Here is a 16,741-nt window from a genome sequence, read left to right as displayed (position 1 = left end):
TTCTAAGGTATTTACATAAGAGAAATAAAAACATGTGTTCATACAAAGATATGAACATGTATGTTTATAGCAATCTCATTTACAGTAGCTAAAAGCTGAAAACAATTCAAATATCTATCAACTGGTGAATAGATAAATAAACCATAGTATTTCCTTACAGTGCAATACTTCTCAGTATCAAAGAGAAATGAACCACTGATACGCTCAGCAGCATGGCGAGTCTCAGAAGCATTCTAAGTGAGAAAGAAGCCAGATGTGGAAGACTACAGGCTGTATGATTCCATTTATATGAAATTCTAGAAAAAGCAAAGCTATAGTAACAAAAACCAGAGTAGTCATTGCCTGAGACTGGAGATGGTGAAATGAGATTGGCTGCACAGGAGCAAAAGGATACTTTTTAGAGCAATGGAAATGTTCTATATTTGCATTGTGCTCGTGATTCTACAACTGTATATATTTATTATACTCATCAGATGATACACTTAAAAACAGGTGGATTTTATTGTCTTTTATATATTGTTATGACTCAATAACACTCATTTTAAAGGATCTAAGTTATGTTTTACAAAGTTTCATGACAAGCCGTGTATGCAGAAAAAGGTGAAGAATTAGTGAACGTCGGCTGGGAGTATAGCTCAGTTGGGAGAGTGCTTGTCTAGCATGCATAAAGCCCTGGGTTCAGTCCTAAACACACACACACACACACACACACACACACACACACACACACACAATTGCAATAACTAATAAATCAGTCTATTACCTGGGATTGGAGTTTTTAAATATATATTTTTAGTTGGACACAATACCTTTATTTTATTTGTTTATTTTTATGTGGTGCTGAGGATTGAACCCAGTGCCTCATACATGCAAGGCAAGCACTCTACCATTGAGCCACAATCCCAGCCCCTGGGATTTGATTTTAATAGAATGTACCCATGAATAGAATGTACCCTTGATTGAGAATCTGGTCTCCATACCTTTCTTGTGCTTCCTTTCATTCCGGATTTTGACTGTTCTTCTCATATGAGTTTTTATTATTTCTTGAATTTAAGCCACTGTTTTTGTGCTTGGATCCCTGGCTGGAACCAAGAGACTAAAAACAAAAGTTTATGGTCATCTGGTCAACTAAGGTGATTTTTTACTTAGCCTCACTGGTATTTGCAATGCCAGCTTTTCACATATTATCCTTTCCCAGTAGAAATACTGTAATGACTAAGGACTAAATAAATAAATAAAGTTAATGAGCTAGGTATCATGAACAACCATTTAGGGGTTTTATGTACTTTCTCTTTAAACATAACAAGGCAGTTTGCATGATCATTACAACTTATGAAAAAAATAAATTATTGCTTTTTCAGGCACTGTAGTCAATGAATAAAGTCCTTCAGCATATTTCCTAAGGGAGCAACACACACACACACACACACAAAAACAACCCTGTGCTATAGAATCTCATGAGAAATAGAGATTGAAATCATAACACAAAGAACAGAAACTCTTACTAAAATTTCTACACTGGTTTGATATGAGCAAAAGGATTTGTATGCAAATCAAGAATACAAATAGGACTGGAGATGTAGCTCCATGGCTGAGGCTTGTTTACCTAGCCCTGGGTTCAATCCCCAGTTCTGCCAAAAAAAGGAAAAAAAAGAATACATTAAAAAATGTCACCTATCAGCATAATTTTGTGGCTTTTAGCAAATGATAGAATAAATCTGGTAGGAAGGGAAAGTTGTAGTTTGCCAAGTCTAACCCCTTTGGTGGAGGCAAATCCCACTAAATGAGAAAAACTTGGTGTTTAAATGTGTTTACTCTGTAAAATAGAACATTCTGTTTTTTGATTTTGTAAAGATTTATTGAAGTAGCATTTACAGATTGCTTTGATTTGTTGAATGCAAATGAATCATAAATATATGGAGACAATTTTCCTCAAATTTACCCAAAATTTTAATAATTAAGAACTAGCCAAACATACTTTGGGCTGGGTTTAAATATCTCACAAACCATTCCAAAACATTTGGAGAACGCAAACAGACTGCATTCCAAACTGAGATGTTTTTGTTTTGGTGTTGTGTTTAAATTTTACATGGGCAACAAAACACTTGGATTTGTCTCCACAAATATGAATCTGTTTTCAGCATTTATACCTCAACTGTCACACTGATAGGAAAGTTTTGTTAATTGTTTTTTCCTGGAAATGAAATCAATTTTCAAAGAGATGGGAGATTCTACTGATGGTTGAGAGTAGCCCAGGTGTATATTGGACAAGCCTCCAACCCTCTTTTTGACACTGGCCTGTCCCTCCACCAACCCAGTGTTTTCTAACTGAGTTAGAAGCCTCTGCCATGGTACGCACTATGAATGGATCCCATTCTTGAATGTAGCAAATATTCCCCATTTCAGCTCTACTTACTCTCCTTGACCTTGGGGTTTTAATCTTCATTTTTATGTTCTTTCTCCAGATACTGCTCCATCTCAGCTCTCTGGTTCTTTCCATTTCTGGCTCTTTGGGACAAATCCCATTCTCTCTTCTCACCAACTCCCAACTGGGAAGTTCACTCTGATTCTGGATTTTTCTGGTCATGGAAGAGTATGGAGCCTATGGAGACCTTAATTAACTCAGTGAAGAACTCAATGAATTCCAATCCAAAGTCTTGGGAGGAAAAATTCCTTGTAGTCTGGGATCAATGGTTTCAGAAATTCCCAGAGGCAGTTGTCAATGGAACTAGAATAGAGAAAATCTTGATTGGGGTGCCCTGGGGCCAATGTCCATCAGTTCCTGGGAAGGGTATCAGCAAGTGTGAAAATTCCCTCCATCTTCTAGGTGAAGGCAGATACAAACTGGTGGATGGTTACCTGTAACCATCCGTGTTCCGGGAAGTTAATTAACTTCCTGAATTAATAGGAGTTTTTCCTATTCTTTTCTACTGGTTTGCTTCATAATTTGATCACTGAATTTTAAAGGAGGGGAGGAATGGGAGACAGAAAAAAAAAAAGATAAAACTCAATCAGTTGTGCCGTCTTCTAGCAGTTAGCAAGTTTTGAGTTCATGTTTGAATCACTAGATAAACTAGAATGAATTATGCACGGTAGAATGACAGGTAATCTTTTTCTTTCCTTCCTTGACCTTTACTTCAACAAGAGGGGAACTTGTACTTTAAAAATTTTATCAAAGGGGCTAGGATTGTGGCTCAGCAGTAGAGCGCTCACCTAGCACTGGAGGGACCCGAGTTCGGGTCCATATAAAAAATAAAGGCATTGTGTTGTGTGCATCTACACCAAGAAATAAATATTTTTTAAAAAATTATCAAAACCAATTCTTTGCCTTGATAATTAAGAGTATCTTAATGTAAGGATGGAGACCAAAAAAAAAAAAAAAAAAAAGGATGGAGACCCATTGTACTAGGCAATGATTTGTATGTGGTCTGTCCCACAAAGGTACCTGTGTTGGAGGCCTGGTCTCCAGGATGGTGAAAGATAATGGAACTTATAAGAGGTGGGGCCTAGTGGGAAGTCCTTGGGTCATTGAGGATGCTACCCTCAGGTGGGATTTAGACCAGTGGTTTCCACTGACTGCAGATTAGACTTACCTGGGGAGTCTAACAGTGGTTGGGCCCAAACCTAGCAGTGCATAGAGCCTAGGTATCAGCATTTAGAAAAAAAACAAAAAATAGAAAACAAAAAAACCTCCATGGGTGATTCTAAGGCGTAATCAGAATTGAAAATCATTGGTTTCAGTTGTACTGTTTCTGGGAAAAAAAATTTTTATTTGTGTTTTAGAGATGTACTTACTTTAAGAGTTTAATAGCACAGAAATTGACAATCCTGTCTTTCTGTGACTGGTGAGAATGTTGCAAACTAATCTTGAATTCTAGAATTTGTATCCACCCTTATCAACAAAATTACTGATATCCCTTTGCATCATCTTTGTCTCTGAAGCTAAAGGTGTCATTAATGTCCACCCTACTGAAGGTTGTAGGAGACAAATTCCTTCCAATAGCAGATTTCTGTAAGCATTCTACAGTGAGATCTCTTCCTATAGGTAGAAGCAGGTAGAGCATTTTTCTGGGGGTGGGCTGGGGTGTGATGGAGATGGGCTCTGGACCCATAGAGAAAGTCCAAGTTGACTTTCACTTCAGCCTTTGACTTTGCTAGGCTACAACACCTTTCTTAAAGTGTACTCATGCATGAGTAAAGAAATTTGTCTACATCTTTGCAGCTTGTGTGTGAGTGTTGGACTGATTGAGAGGACAAAGTGGCAAGGAGACAGTTTTCTTGCTGCCTCTTCTCCTGGGCAAAAGGTGGGAAGCCCACCAGAAGGATCCCAGCTCTGCAGAGGGCCTGATGATAACAGGCCCTTATAGGGAAGCCAGAAGCAGGAATGGCAGACAGTCCCCAGTCTGTAAGTTCCCTGGAAAGAGGATTTTCACAAGAAGAAGCAAACTTTCTGGCAGTGTGTGGTAGTTAATGTTTAAACGATGGCTGAAAAAAAGATCCCTAAACTGTAGCATTAGCCAACTTTCATTGTGTAATTACCCCCACCATTGCCAACCTGAACAGTGAGTCACACAAAGGGGAGTTGAGAGGAAGGGTGCCAAAACAACACCCACAGGTGGTAGGAGCAGGCTGGAGCTTACCACTTCCCTGGGTTAGAGCCCCTTGCAGAGGGAAAGAGCCGTCCAGCAAATTCTTGGGGGTATAAGTGTATTTCGTACATGTCTCTGCTCTCTGGGTGTTCCCCCTCCTCTTTTAACACAAACAACCAGCACACAGCTGTGATTCTTTCAAGTATGACCTCATGAACTCAGAGCTTAAAGCAAGTCATTTATCAGAACCAAAACCTATTACTTGGACCCAAATAGGCAGAAAAGTATGAGGGCTATATCTTTTTATGAAACATCAAACGTTGTCAAGTGTTCTTCACATGTTATCTTAGAACTAATCCTGTGCAGTTTGAGGTGGTCAATAACAGATACTATTTATTGAGAGCCTACTAGGTACCTGACATGTATTCACACATTTGATCTTTACTGTTACTCTGTGATGAAGGTACTATGATTAGAATTGTAACTTTTGACCAGATAACCACAGAGAATATTTTTTAAATGAAACTACACATTATTCTAGACACTTCACAAGGCAGTTTGAGATGTTCAAAATAGTAAACATTTACTGGGTGCTTACTGTGTACCTGATGCTTCCCATGAACTCTCCATTGAGTTTTTATAAGATTCCTAATCTGACTCATGAGTAGGCTGTCACAGGAGGTCCAAGGAGTTCCCAAAAAGGGAGACCTAGACTCAGGAAGGGGTATCTTGCTATATATGACAGACAGGAATTTAAGTATGCTCCAGTTAGAGACACAGACTTATTTATAGGAAAGCAGATAAACATTCAAGGGAGAGTATGGGCTATCTCAGGGAAAAGATATTTTGGTGGGTAAAATATGCAATTTTTGAGTCAGATTAGGAAAATTATAAAAATCCAATGGAGAGTTCATGGGAAACAATAAGCACTCAGTAAATGTTTACTATTTTGAACATCTCAAACTGCCTTGTGAACAGTCTAGAATAATGTGTAGTTTCATTCAAAAAATATTCTCTGTGATTACCTGGTCAAAAGTTACAATTCTAATCATATTGGGGGGGGGGTAAATATGCATTCATGGGAGAATGTGGCTCATCTCCAGAGGGAAATATAGCAGTCCCTTGGTATGGGTGTTAATATTTTAGGACAGTTGCTAGGGAATGAACTAGACATGGAGCCAGGGTAAATTTACACCATTTGTGCCAGTTGTTCTGGCTTTTGTGCATTGCCTTTAAGTTACTTTTGCAGGAAAGGGCAGAGGTCAAGGGCACAGGCCAGATACAAGGGCCAAGTTATTCAGGAATGCTTATTTTGTATTTCAGTGGTTCATGGATTTTTCCTGTATTCCAAAGGCTCCTGGGCACTTCTCTTTTGAAACTCCATCTATCTTTTCTTTTCTGTATCCCTAATTTCTCATCTCCAGGTGTTCCATGATGCTTATTTTACAATTAAGAAAATAGAGGACAGAAAGTGGCTTCAGGAAGGTCAGGTGACTTGATAGCAGCGACAAGGGCCAAACTCAGACAGCTTATTACTGGAGCTCCTTTACCCACAGGACTCCCATACCTTCTGGAGCAGAATGTCACTAGGTAAGTCCCTGACCTTTAGTGAGACGTCTGGCCTTGCTTAAAAGTAAAGCACTTCTGTTCAAATGTTCCTCCATAACCCCCTTCCCAACACACCCACTTCCTTCAGGCTGTAAACAAGGACTTTTCACCTGCCCCTGGGGCTGTTTGCTTTACAGGCCTGTGATTTAGAGCTGAAATCTCCAGATGCCAACAGATCAGGAGATGAAGTGGGAATCAAATGCAGTTGTCCTAACGGCTCATCAACTTCAGTGCTACCCCCTTAAAAACTGCTGCTAAACCGCACAGGATTCAGTTGAAATTCGGGGGTTAAAGTCTATCAGATTTCAGGAGGCTTCTGTTGATTGCCACCTTTAGACGCTTTGGTAGTAAAACAGTTTCAAAGTTTCTACCTCATTGGACTGACATAATTTACACCTTTCATTCTGGGGTTGTCTTAACTAGCCACACAGTGGTGTTCTTATATAGACAAAGCTATTGGAGTTTTGAAACAGGAAGGGCTAGAAACTCCTTTTTGAAACTAAAATAAAGCTTACCCAGTGGGGTATTTCCTTAACTCTCCAAACTCTGACATGTGTTAGGTAGTCAGGAAAGAATAATAAAATTCCCCAGGAAAAGCTTTTCGCAAATGGCAGTGGTTAAAAAGTGGTTTTCTAGGTAGCCGTGGGCCTGATTCCCATCTCACTCTCCTCACCTCCCGCAGGGCTGGTCTCAGCTGCTCCTGAAGAGGCAGATCTTCAGAGTCCTGCAGGAGGCCTGAGGCTTCCAGAACAGCCCAAGGGTAGCTTGGAGACTGCCCAGCCCACAACTGAGGCTCCATCTGTGAATGTGAGTCTAGGTCACACAAGAGTTATACTAGTTTTCCAGGCTGCTCCTTGGTTTCCCAGGAAAGGGCCCAGCTTGGATGAAGTCCTCGCAATTCAGCCAGTGCTACATGATCATGGGGAAAGGGAGAAAGTGCTTGTGCAATGGGAAGGACTGTAAAAACCACAGGGAGATTCAGGATTCCAGTGGGCAGCCTTAAGTAAGCAAGGACAAGATTCATGGAGTTGAAGCGGTAAGAGCGCATTGCTAGAGGACAAAGGGAATTTCTGGAGAGTAGCTGCACAATACAGTTGTCAAGAACTTTAATTCAGCCTTAAGGACTCAGGGAAAGAAGAGGAGTTTGGGAAAGAAGGGAGGTTCTGGTATGGGGGGCCAGTGAGGAAAGACAAGTTTAATTTATGGGTTCACACCTATAGCCTATAGTAGCCAGCCAATGGCTGAGGGAGAAACATGTAGAAATTAAAAGATCCAGGTATGTTACCTGTTGAAGCAATTTTATATATTACCTTATACCACAGTCTGTTCTGCTATCATACAAATGCATGCATTTATAAGACTCACTGTGCTACCCAAAATTGTACAATAAAACAGGGCCAGCCATGTGCAGAAACAGGGCCAGCCATGTGCGGTGGTGCACACCTTTAATCCCAGGAAGACTGAGGCAGGAGGATCTCAATTCAGGCCAGTCTGGGCAAATTAGTGAGATCCTGTTTCAAAAATAAAAATATAATGAAAAAGACTGGGGTGTTGCTCAGTGGGTTCAATTGAACTGGGTTCAATTCCCAGTTCCACAAAATAAAACAAACAAAATGAAACATAACTAATCACAGGGGGATTAGAGAAAAATAGGGCCAGGATATAGTACCTGAAAACTGTCAGTGGCATTAAAAAAGATAGACGTCTAATAAAAATGGTAGCACAATTCTGTGCATGTTAAATAATTTAGAAGTATAAAAATGCTACAATAAATATGGCTTTTTATCTTGCAAAAGACTTGAAATTTGCCGGATGTGATGGTACACACCTGTAATCCCAGTGGCTCAGGAGACTGAGGCAGGAGGATCGAAAGTTCAAAGCCAGCCTCAGCAAAAATGAGGTGCTAAACAACTCAGTGAGACCCTGTCTCTAAATAAAATACAAAGTAGGGCTGGGGATATTGCTCAGTGGCTGAGTGCCCCAAAGTTCAATCAATCCCTGGTAACAAAACAAAACAAAAACAAAAAAAGACCTGAAATTTGTGTGCAGAACCAGCTGTTGGCAGGATTGCAACTTATGAGTTACTATGAAGAGGTAGGAGGAAGGTTATCAAATTTGTCAATCTTTTTCAGTCCTATAATTCTGAAATTTGCTTTTATGTCTTTGAAATGTGGGTCTTTGGATGCGTACATTATAACAGGTACCTATTTCACCAAAGTTGAAAATTTGATCCAGTGTACACTCCTCTTTAACTTCTGCATCCCTGCTGGAAATTTTTTCACAGCTTTCTTATTTGCACTTGGAGCTTAACCCAACAGCTAAAGTCATCAGAAACTGTAGGGATGTTGTGATGTTTGGAACCAACAAACCAGCCACTTGCAATTCAAAAGGTGACACATCTGTGGAATTTGGCATTTCCATCAAGGTCTCTGTGTACAGACAGCACCTCCTCTTTGTGAGAGATGTTCTCCTTCTATTCTTTACTATTTGGTTTTTAATCATAGAAGTATTGATCTTTCTATCTCTTCTGTTTCTTCTTGGTTCTTATTCAGGCCTATTCATATTGACTTCTCAGCACTTGAGGTTATTCCATCTGTAGACATTTCTTTTATTCCCAGGGTGCCAGAGTTTGAATATGTCCTCTAAAATTTTTGTGCTAGAAACTGAATCCTTTATGTAATAGTGTTGGGAGGTGGGGCCTAATGGGTAGTGTTTAGATAAATAGGAATATATGTTTGTGTTCAGAGAGGTGAACAACTAGCAAAACACAATCTTGTAGGACAACTCACTTGGTAAGGATAATTAGAATAACACTTCTCTAAGGTAACGACAGGGCAGATTGTGAAGTGTGTGCAGATGTGCATTTTGTGGATTCTGACAAGGCTCTGTTCAGCCTAGTGCAGTTTTCTATGTTAACCTAGTTTTCTCACAGATGAAATTGCCTGTGAGAAACTTGCATTATGCTCAAATGGTTCTCTAATGTTTTAATCTCTTTGGAAAAAATACACATTTTTGAAACAAGTGTTGAATTTTTGGTATGTAGTGCCTCATATGGTAGGTAGTACATCTGTTCAGGTATTTTCTCAACTGACCATGATAATAATTCTAGGAGGTAAATGGGAAAGTTGATATTTTCATTCTACAGATGAGAGAAACTGAGGCTGAGTAGTATCCCACCACTTGGACATGATTCTGGAACTACTTCTGTGTTTAAGTAGTTGGTCCTAGCAGTCCATAAAGCCTATTCTAACATCTCCTGGAAGTTTGTGAGCCTGAAATTTTTCTTTCTTTGCTAAGTAGTTCACAGGGTTTTTTTTTTTGTTTGTTTGTTTTAGTATTGCAGGGTTGCAGGAAATGGAGCCTCCCCGGGCAAAGTGCAAATTCTCCTTCATTCTGACAAAACCATGTTTTAATTTAAATTTATTTTTAATTGCTACATAAAAACACAAAAAGTAATACTTCTGAATGGGTACCATTTAATGTTTCCATACATGCATAGCCATGTTTTGACTTACAAATCAAGTGTCTTCAGGCAGGCACAAGATAAGAAAACTTCCTCTATCCCCTGAGTGCTAGATGAGAAAGTCCCCAGTTAGGAGGACAGTGGCCCTTCACTGTCCCTGTTACTATCCTTGCAGGAGAGCAAATGCCCTGGATATGGCTGAGCCTCCTCTTCCCTCTGGTCCTGTGTCAGAACGACAGCACTTGGTCAGCTGGGTGACAGAAAGGGACTCTGGCCATTTCCAATACTGAACTCAGTGATGACGGCTACTATTCTGTGAGCATCTCTCCATACCCTGGACTTCTGGGAGGGGCTTCTTTGCAAGTTCCATCATTCCCTCCACCAGGATCCGTTAGGGCCCATCTGAGCTGGGATCATTCCTTTTTCGTGGGTCATTCATTGGCTTCTTGTAGTTTGAACCTCGGAACAGACTGGCTCTAGCACATGTGCCTCACCCTGTGTGCCCTGCTCCTCTCGTTCAAGGTTACTGGAAGCTCAGTCTGCCCCAACATTTCCCTATTTACTGGAGACCTCAAAAACTTGTCATTGACCTTCCCATGACCTGGATAAAAATCTCTCAACCTGTCCCTGCCTGTCATGTGTAAGTACAAGCTTAATTCCCTTCCATTTTGATGGCATGTGTGTGTCACCTTTGTATACGCTTGGATGAGCTTTAAGTTTCCTTCCTTCCGTCATTCCTCTCTGCCTCCCTCCCTCCCTCCCTCCCTTCCTATTTTCAAATACCTGCACTGCGACCTGTTCTATAAATGAAAAAGGGAAAGAGAAAGAACAAAGAAAGCAGAGTAGTCTGAATACCAAAGGGTGTTTTTTTGTTTGTTTGTTTAGTTTTGTTTTTGTTTTTTCATTCATGAATGAAACCTTTAACCCGAGCAGCCCTGGCTCTGTTCTAACCTGCATCTTTCATGTCCTGTTTCCAGCTGGAGTGGAAAGTCTGAGGTGCCTTGGCCCTGAGCCCATGGCGAAACCGGCTGAGGCTTATGTCTCCAGGTCCCCAATCGACAGTGGTAGCCACAGCTGCTGGGGAGGAGGTTCACAGGGCATTTCCTGCTGGGTTCCTGAAGTCCATCCCACTAGTGATGTCGCACTGGGAAGAAGGCAAAAGAAGCCTTCACCTAGGGTGACCACGGGCAGTAACAACAAAGAAGGAAAAGGAGAAATTCCTGCTGCCCATGGGCAAGGGGCTGGGTGGGGGCAGGTGGGGGCGGGGGTGTCTCTGGGTCCTGGTTTTGAAACTTTCTGCCTTGACTGAAGCCCAGGTTCTCAGCACAGGGGATGTGACTCATGGTCGAGAAATTCCCGAAGGCCTTGGATGACATTTATGTTGATTAGCTCTGAGTCACATTTCTGGAAGGATTTTTTTTTCTCTCTCTCTCTCTCTTTTTTTTTTTTTTTTTTTTTTTCACCAGAGGCAAACTGAAGGGAAAATGGCATGGATAGTGGTTTGGAAACAGCAGAGGAAATGGGTCACTTGTGTTATTAGTAGGGGAGTTAAAGACATGCAAGAACGGAAAGAAAAACAAGACAAGAAATAAAGGACATTAAGGAGGTAGGAATCATCTCCGAATGGAGCTGGGAAATTCATGACTGGTGACTTTGGTGGTGAGGGGATGGGGGCAGCCCAGATGATCCCTGCCCCTTTAACTCTCACAGTGATTACAGAAATCTAGAGTGTATGAGTTGGAGCCATCGCTCATGCATTTATTTCACAAATATTTGTTGAGCATCTTCAAAGTTCCAGATCTGTTCTAGTTTCTAGAGATGCCATGGGGAGTGATATTAAGTCCTGCCCTGCTGGGGTTTAAATCGACAAGAGAAAAACAACAAAGGAACAATGAACCAGATGGCATCTTGGAATCTAACCCTTTTGACTTATTACCAGAAATACATTCAGAATGCTCAGGCCTAGGACTCTGCAAACTTGAACCCTTAGCTGCATATGAAGGGGAGAGCACAGGAGTGGGACCCAACCACTGGTCATGGGGTCCTGACTCTTGCAGCTGCTCAGCTCTACTCTGTGATTCCTCTTTCCTGAAATAACATGCAGGGGTGTGAAGCTGACTGGACAAGGAGGAGGGAGAGGGGACCCCTTGGTGTTCCTGATCCCCCATTATTGTGTGTTTTAAGCCTCGGGTTTAGAGTCCCTTAATGTACATGTAGAAGATCTCAGTTAAATCATAGACTCCAAGAATGAGTCTGGGAACAGGAAAAGAAATGTCCTGAGTCCAGTAGGAATTCAAACCACCAATAGAAAAGCAAAACAAATAAAAAACACTTTTCACTAGATTAGCTCCGCTTGTGCTTGACTTGGACTAATGAATTGCAGGATATTTCTTACAAAAAGCAACACTTGCAGCCAAAAAAGCAGTCATTTGGGAAGCAAAGGAAGGCAATCCTGAGGAACAGAAAAAAGTCAAGAAGCTCCTCAAGAGCCAGGGTTTTGAATTCTATGCTGGGCTTATCACTAACTAGCCCTGGAGAGGCAGTCCCTCAAGCCAGGTGATGGAGACCAGATCTTTGGGACATCTGGGGAAGAGCATTATCCAGGAATGGAACTGGCATGGCTAGGAAGTAGGTGGGTACTTGAGAAGACCCGAGGTGACCTGGACCAAGATCACGAGCTGCCAGGGCAGCCAGGATCCCAGACTCACACAGCAACTTGAAGAAGCCAGAGTGAGGCACTGAGCTGACTCTTGCAACTAGAGTGCCCAGATGGAGGGAGGCTGGACTGGGCGGGTGGCTGCCTGGCTAGCCCCCTGCTGAGAATAAGGGCAGTTTTGCCTCCTTGCTGCCCTGTGTTCTCTAAACCCAGGCCAGCACTCACTGACGCCCGCACCCGCACACACAGACACAGACACCCAGGCCATCTGGCTGCTCTCTTGACCCTACCTTCTGGCCAAACCTTCAGAGCCCATTCTCCCAGCTGACCTTATGGTAGGGGCTGCATACCAGTCCATCAGGGCCAGGCAGCCCTGAGGCAAGGTCTTTATTAAAGACAGTAACAAAACAATATGAAAGAGAGCAAAGAAGAGGAAGACAAAGAAGGAGAAGAAGGGGGAGAGGGAGGGGTGGGGGAGGGAGAGAGAGAAAGGGAAACTTGGATGAAGAATGGCAACATGAAGCCTTCTGCTAAAGGCTGAGCAAGGCTGGGGCTAGAGGAGAAGGAGCGTGAGAGGGAGCCATGCCAACCAGAGGGAGTCCCACTGTCACCAGCTCTTCCTGGTAAGCTCCAGAGATGAGGAAGGTGCAGCTCCACCAGCCCTCCCCAGCACCCCCCTTCTCCCTCACTGTCATCTACCAGGCTGGCTTCTCAAGGTTCCCCGTCAGTCCCCAGCCCCACCAGGAGCCAGGAGGGGGCTTGGCTCAGATTCCCCCTCCTATTCCTGTACATCCCCAAGAAACTTCATCCAGCTGGAGAGGTCTTAGTTACCCTCTCTAAGACTCTACCACGGGCCCTAGCCACTTCCCCCATGGTCCTCTGTCACCCACCAAAGCCAATCAGAGCTTTGATGGCTGCAGAGAGTATGGTTTTGATCTAGAACTGTGTGTGTGTGATCAGTGTGAGTGTGTACATATTATAAGGGGAACAGGGATATTGTACCTATAGCTCTGACAAAAGGGATTTAGATTTCGTAGATGAGGACTAAGAAGGAACTCTTTCTTACCTGGGTGGCCACCCACAGAGATGAATTCAGGCAGACTCAGAATCTATGATTGAGTGAATATCTATAATTTAACCCTCCATATGCTGTGTGATGTGGCCTATGATTTCTTACCTAGACGTAAATAATTACTGTTGTTACAATTGTTTTTGAAACAGGGTATGCAGCATGATGGTCCCAGCCAGTGGGGAGCTGTAAGACAGATGTTCAAGATGAGCCTCTGGGGCTGATCATGTCTCTGGTTATAGAGAAGGAGAGATTCTATATGTTGCCTGGCAGCCACTGATTGGTCAGAGACAAAGAGGAATGCTTACGATGGAGATGCCCTGGCAGTTGTGATTTTGCTGAAGTCCATTATTAACATGAAGTCCATTTCTTTATCATTTTCCAGTGAGTTACTTTATTACAGACAATATGCTAAGCTAATAGAAAAACAAAGAAGAGATTAAAATTTCATTCTGAAGTTGAATCAATGGCAACTATGCATGATATACATCAATATAAAATTCTGACCATGAGGGGCTGGGGTTGTGGCTCAGCAGTAGCAAGTGCGAGGCCCTGGGTTCGATCCTCAGCACCACATAAAAATAAATAAATAAAACAAAGGTATTGTGTTCAACTACAACTAAAAAATAAATACTAAAAAAATTTTAAAAACATTCTGACCATGATCACTGAGAATCCCACACACGCCCACGGACATGGGCTGGTAGATGATGTTGAGTAACCAACGTGCCTCAAGCCCAACCACTCTACTAGAACTGTGACTTTCCAAGAAGCTATGGCTTAGAAACCATGAAGGAAGGAGACCTAAAACTCAGCCAATATTCATTCTCATTCTTCCCCTCCTTTTTGCCAGTCTATTGAAACATGTCCAAGGGGCTCCGTGGGAGGCAGGTCTGCTACCTTGTGAGGCAGGCCCTTGATCTTCATGGCAGTGAATGAGTCAAGTCTGTGCATTTGCTGCTGAACAAATGGAGCTTCATCTTGGGTTGTTTGAACTTGTGTATGCGTTTGCATTTCAATGATTTCTTCCTTCCCTAAGCAACCTGCTAAATGCAACATTTACAACCAGCCTTGCAGGCATTATCTGTGCCTGACTGGGGCCCTATTATATCAAATGAAGGCTGCCAGCTTCCCCTGCGAGAAAAAGCAAGAAGCACTGGGGAAAATGGAAATTGGACAATAGTCTTGTATACTCTGTTCTGTCATGGATGGCCTTCAGCAGGAAACCAATCAACAGAATCAAAAGAACATGATTTCCTGCTAGCATAGAGTGATGCCACATGAACCAGACATTCTTGTTTCATGCCCCGTGCCAGTCATTGTCAACCTGAGCATAAGTAATAACATATGACTGGGGTTGTGATTTTAGTGGAATATTCTTTTGCTTTTGGCATGATACCACACACCTTCATATGCTTTATTGCCCTTTCCCAAACCTAGGGAGCTTTCTTTTCTTTTTAGACCTCTTTTCCCCCAAAGAACTATATCTGGTTGTTTTGCTGCATGCCACCTCTTAAACCCAAGCCAGCCAACTCCCAATTGTCCTCAGCCTTTTCTTAAGCAGAACTTTATATAAATATATTATTATTATTATTGCATCACATAGGGTTAAAATAAACCCGCTGTGAATTGGCCCTTCAACAATCCTGCTTTTCCTCTAAAAATGGCTAGCTCCCTAAGACTGGCTTTGAGAGAGAAAAATTCTCACATCATATTTTTCTTACTTTCTAGGCTGATCTTGAAGGTGATGATAGGTCATAAGCCGCAGCCTCTGCAAGGATGTTACAACCCCTGGAGCAGTCGGAAAGTACATATGTGTTTGGAATGCAACAAAAGGGGAAAGTTACTAGTGTGTTTTGGACGGGACCCTGTATTTTTAACCCTTTATCCAAACCTAGGGGAAACACAACCCAGCTACTCAAAACCCAGTTTTCTCCTAAAATGACATAGTTAAGTAGTCGTCGGAATCATTTTTTCTTCAGACAGTTTGGCTTAGTGTCTAAGAGCATTGATAGCAGACAGCTGGTTCAAGTCCTAACTCCTTCCCTTGCTAAATATGTGACTCTGAGGAAGTTGAAAAGCTCTCCCATCTCGTGTTCTTCCTCTGTAAAACAACAAACATCTCACAAGGTTGTCACCAAGAATATTCCTGAATTACTGGGCTTTTCCTCCCTGATCTATTATGGAGGACATTAGCAAGAAGTGTACCAGGTAAGCGCCCAATAAATGGCATAATTATTATCACAAAAAATGTTTTAGAAAGTACTGGGTTCCAGCTCTACATGGTTTTAGGAGTGTTGACAGAGAGTATAGGGTTCAGGGTCATGGAAGAGTTAGGACTACAGGCAGAGTAGCTTTTCCATGATGTTTGCATGCGTTATCTCATTCTGAGAGAGAAAATTTGGGTAGTCACTCCCATTTCATAGAGGAGGCTCTTGCACATTGCTAGAATTGGCAAAGCCACGAGTAGGTCCCAGGGCTCCAGAGTCCTTGCTAGAGCTCCATCTGTACATTATGGCACCTCTGTTAAGTGTTTCTCCATACATGGTGAACTTAAGCTAGCTCGATGCAGAAAAAGACTGTATTCTACTCTTGTAACAAATACAGAATCTTTGCCAATTACAAGGTGAGCTGTAATCAATCAGGCTATATGTCTGCCTCATGTCCGTTTCTTGTGATTTTCTTGGTCCATATGGTGGGGCACAGAGCATTCTGAAAAAAATTTTTGGTCCAGACCACTGTTCAATTCTAAAATCACAAATAAAACTAGTAAAGATCTACAAAAGCAGGTTTTTCATAATTTTGTCTTTTAACATTTCTCAGAGCTGAATTTATTTGTTCTTGGCCTGTCCTCAGTTCCCCAAGGTCCTCCCCATCCCTGTCTATTCCAAGAAAAATAGAGTTCCCTGCCTTTTCTACACACACCCGACTCCTCATACTCCTGGTCCTGCACTGCCTCCTGTGGCCTCCTAGGAAAGCAACGGCTCACATATGGACAGAACCTGAACTATTCTGAGATGATTTGACTGGCCAGGATCAGAGTATCAAACTTTTGTCCCTACAAGTCCATCTCTATAATCACTCCCTTTCTCCTGAAATGAAAACTTACAATCTAGAAGGTCTTCTAGATTATCTCCATCATCTTTGGAGCTGAACTAATTTGTTACTTGAAAATAGTAACAGGTAACTTTTGGAATGAGGAAGGAGGCCGCCATTGTGGAGGATGGGGTGCTGTGGTTGGGCTGGGTCTTAGGTCAGCTTCCTGGGAAGCCCACTGTGAAATGGAAATTGCATGGAGGAGGTTTATCACAAAAGGCCCTCAAGACCCACACCTGGAAGCAGGGCTTTGCAATGGT

The 16,741-nt window shown here is 42.1% G+C and overlaps 1 long non-coding RNA gene across 3 annotated transcripts in view; it reads left to right on the top strand.

The window, feature by feature from the left end:
- Positions 1 to 16,102, top strand: part of LOC113180319 (uncharacterized) — a 50,808-nt gene extending 34,706 nt beyond the window's left edge. For 2 of the 3 annotated variants that reach the window (XR_013343744.1, XR_003300461.2), the window contains exons 3-5: positions 10,183 to 10,300; positions 11,127 to 11,266; positions 13,538 to 13,900. This is a non-coding gene — a long non-coding RNA (uncharacterized LOC113180319). Of the gene's footprint in view, positions 1 to 10,182; positions 10,301 to 11,126; positions 11,267 to 13,537; positions 13,901 to 15,116 lie in introns of those variants that run through there. The other variant, XR_003300462.2, reaches the window with a different exon arrangement.
- Positions 16,103 to 16,741: the final 639 nt, after the last annotated feature.

This window comes from Urocitellus parryii, chromosome 6 (genome assembly GCF_045843805.1).
Source record: "Urocitellus parryii isolate mUroPar1 chromosome 6, mUroPar1.hap1, whole genome shotgun sequence".
Classification (NCBI taxonomy): Eukaryota; Metazoa; Chordata; class Mammalia; order Rodentia; family Sciuridae; genus Urocitellus; species Urocitellus parryii.
The sequence above is the reverse complement of the archived record's forward strand: the minus strand, read 5'-3'. Positions and strand labels throughout refer to the sequence as shown.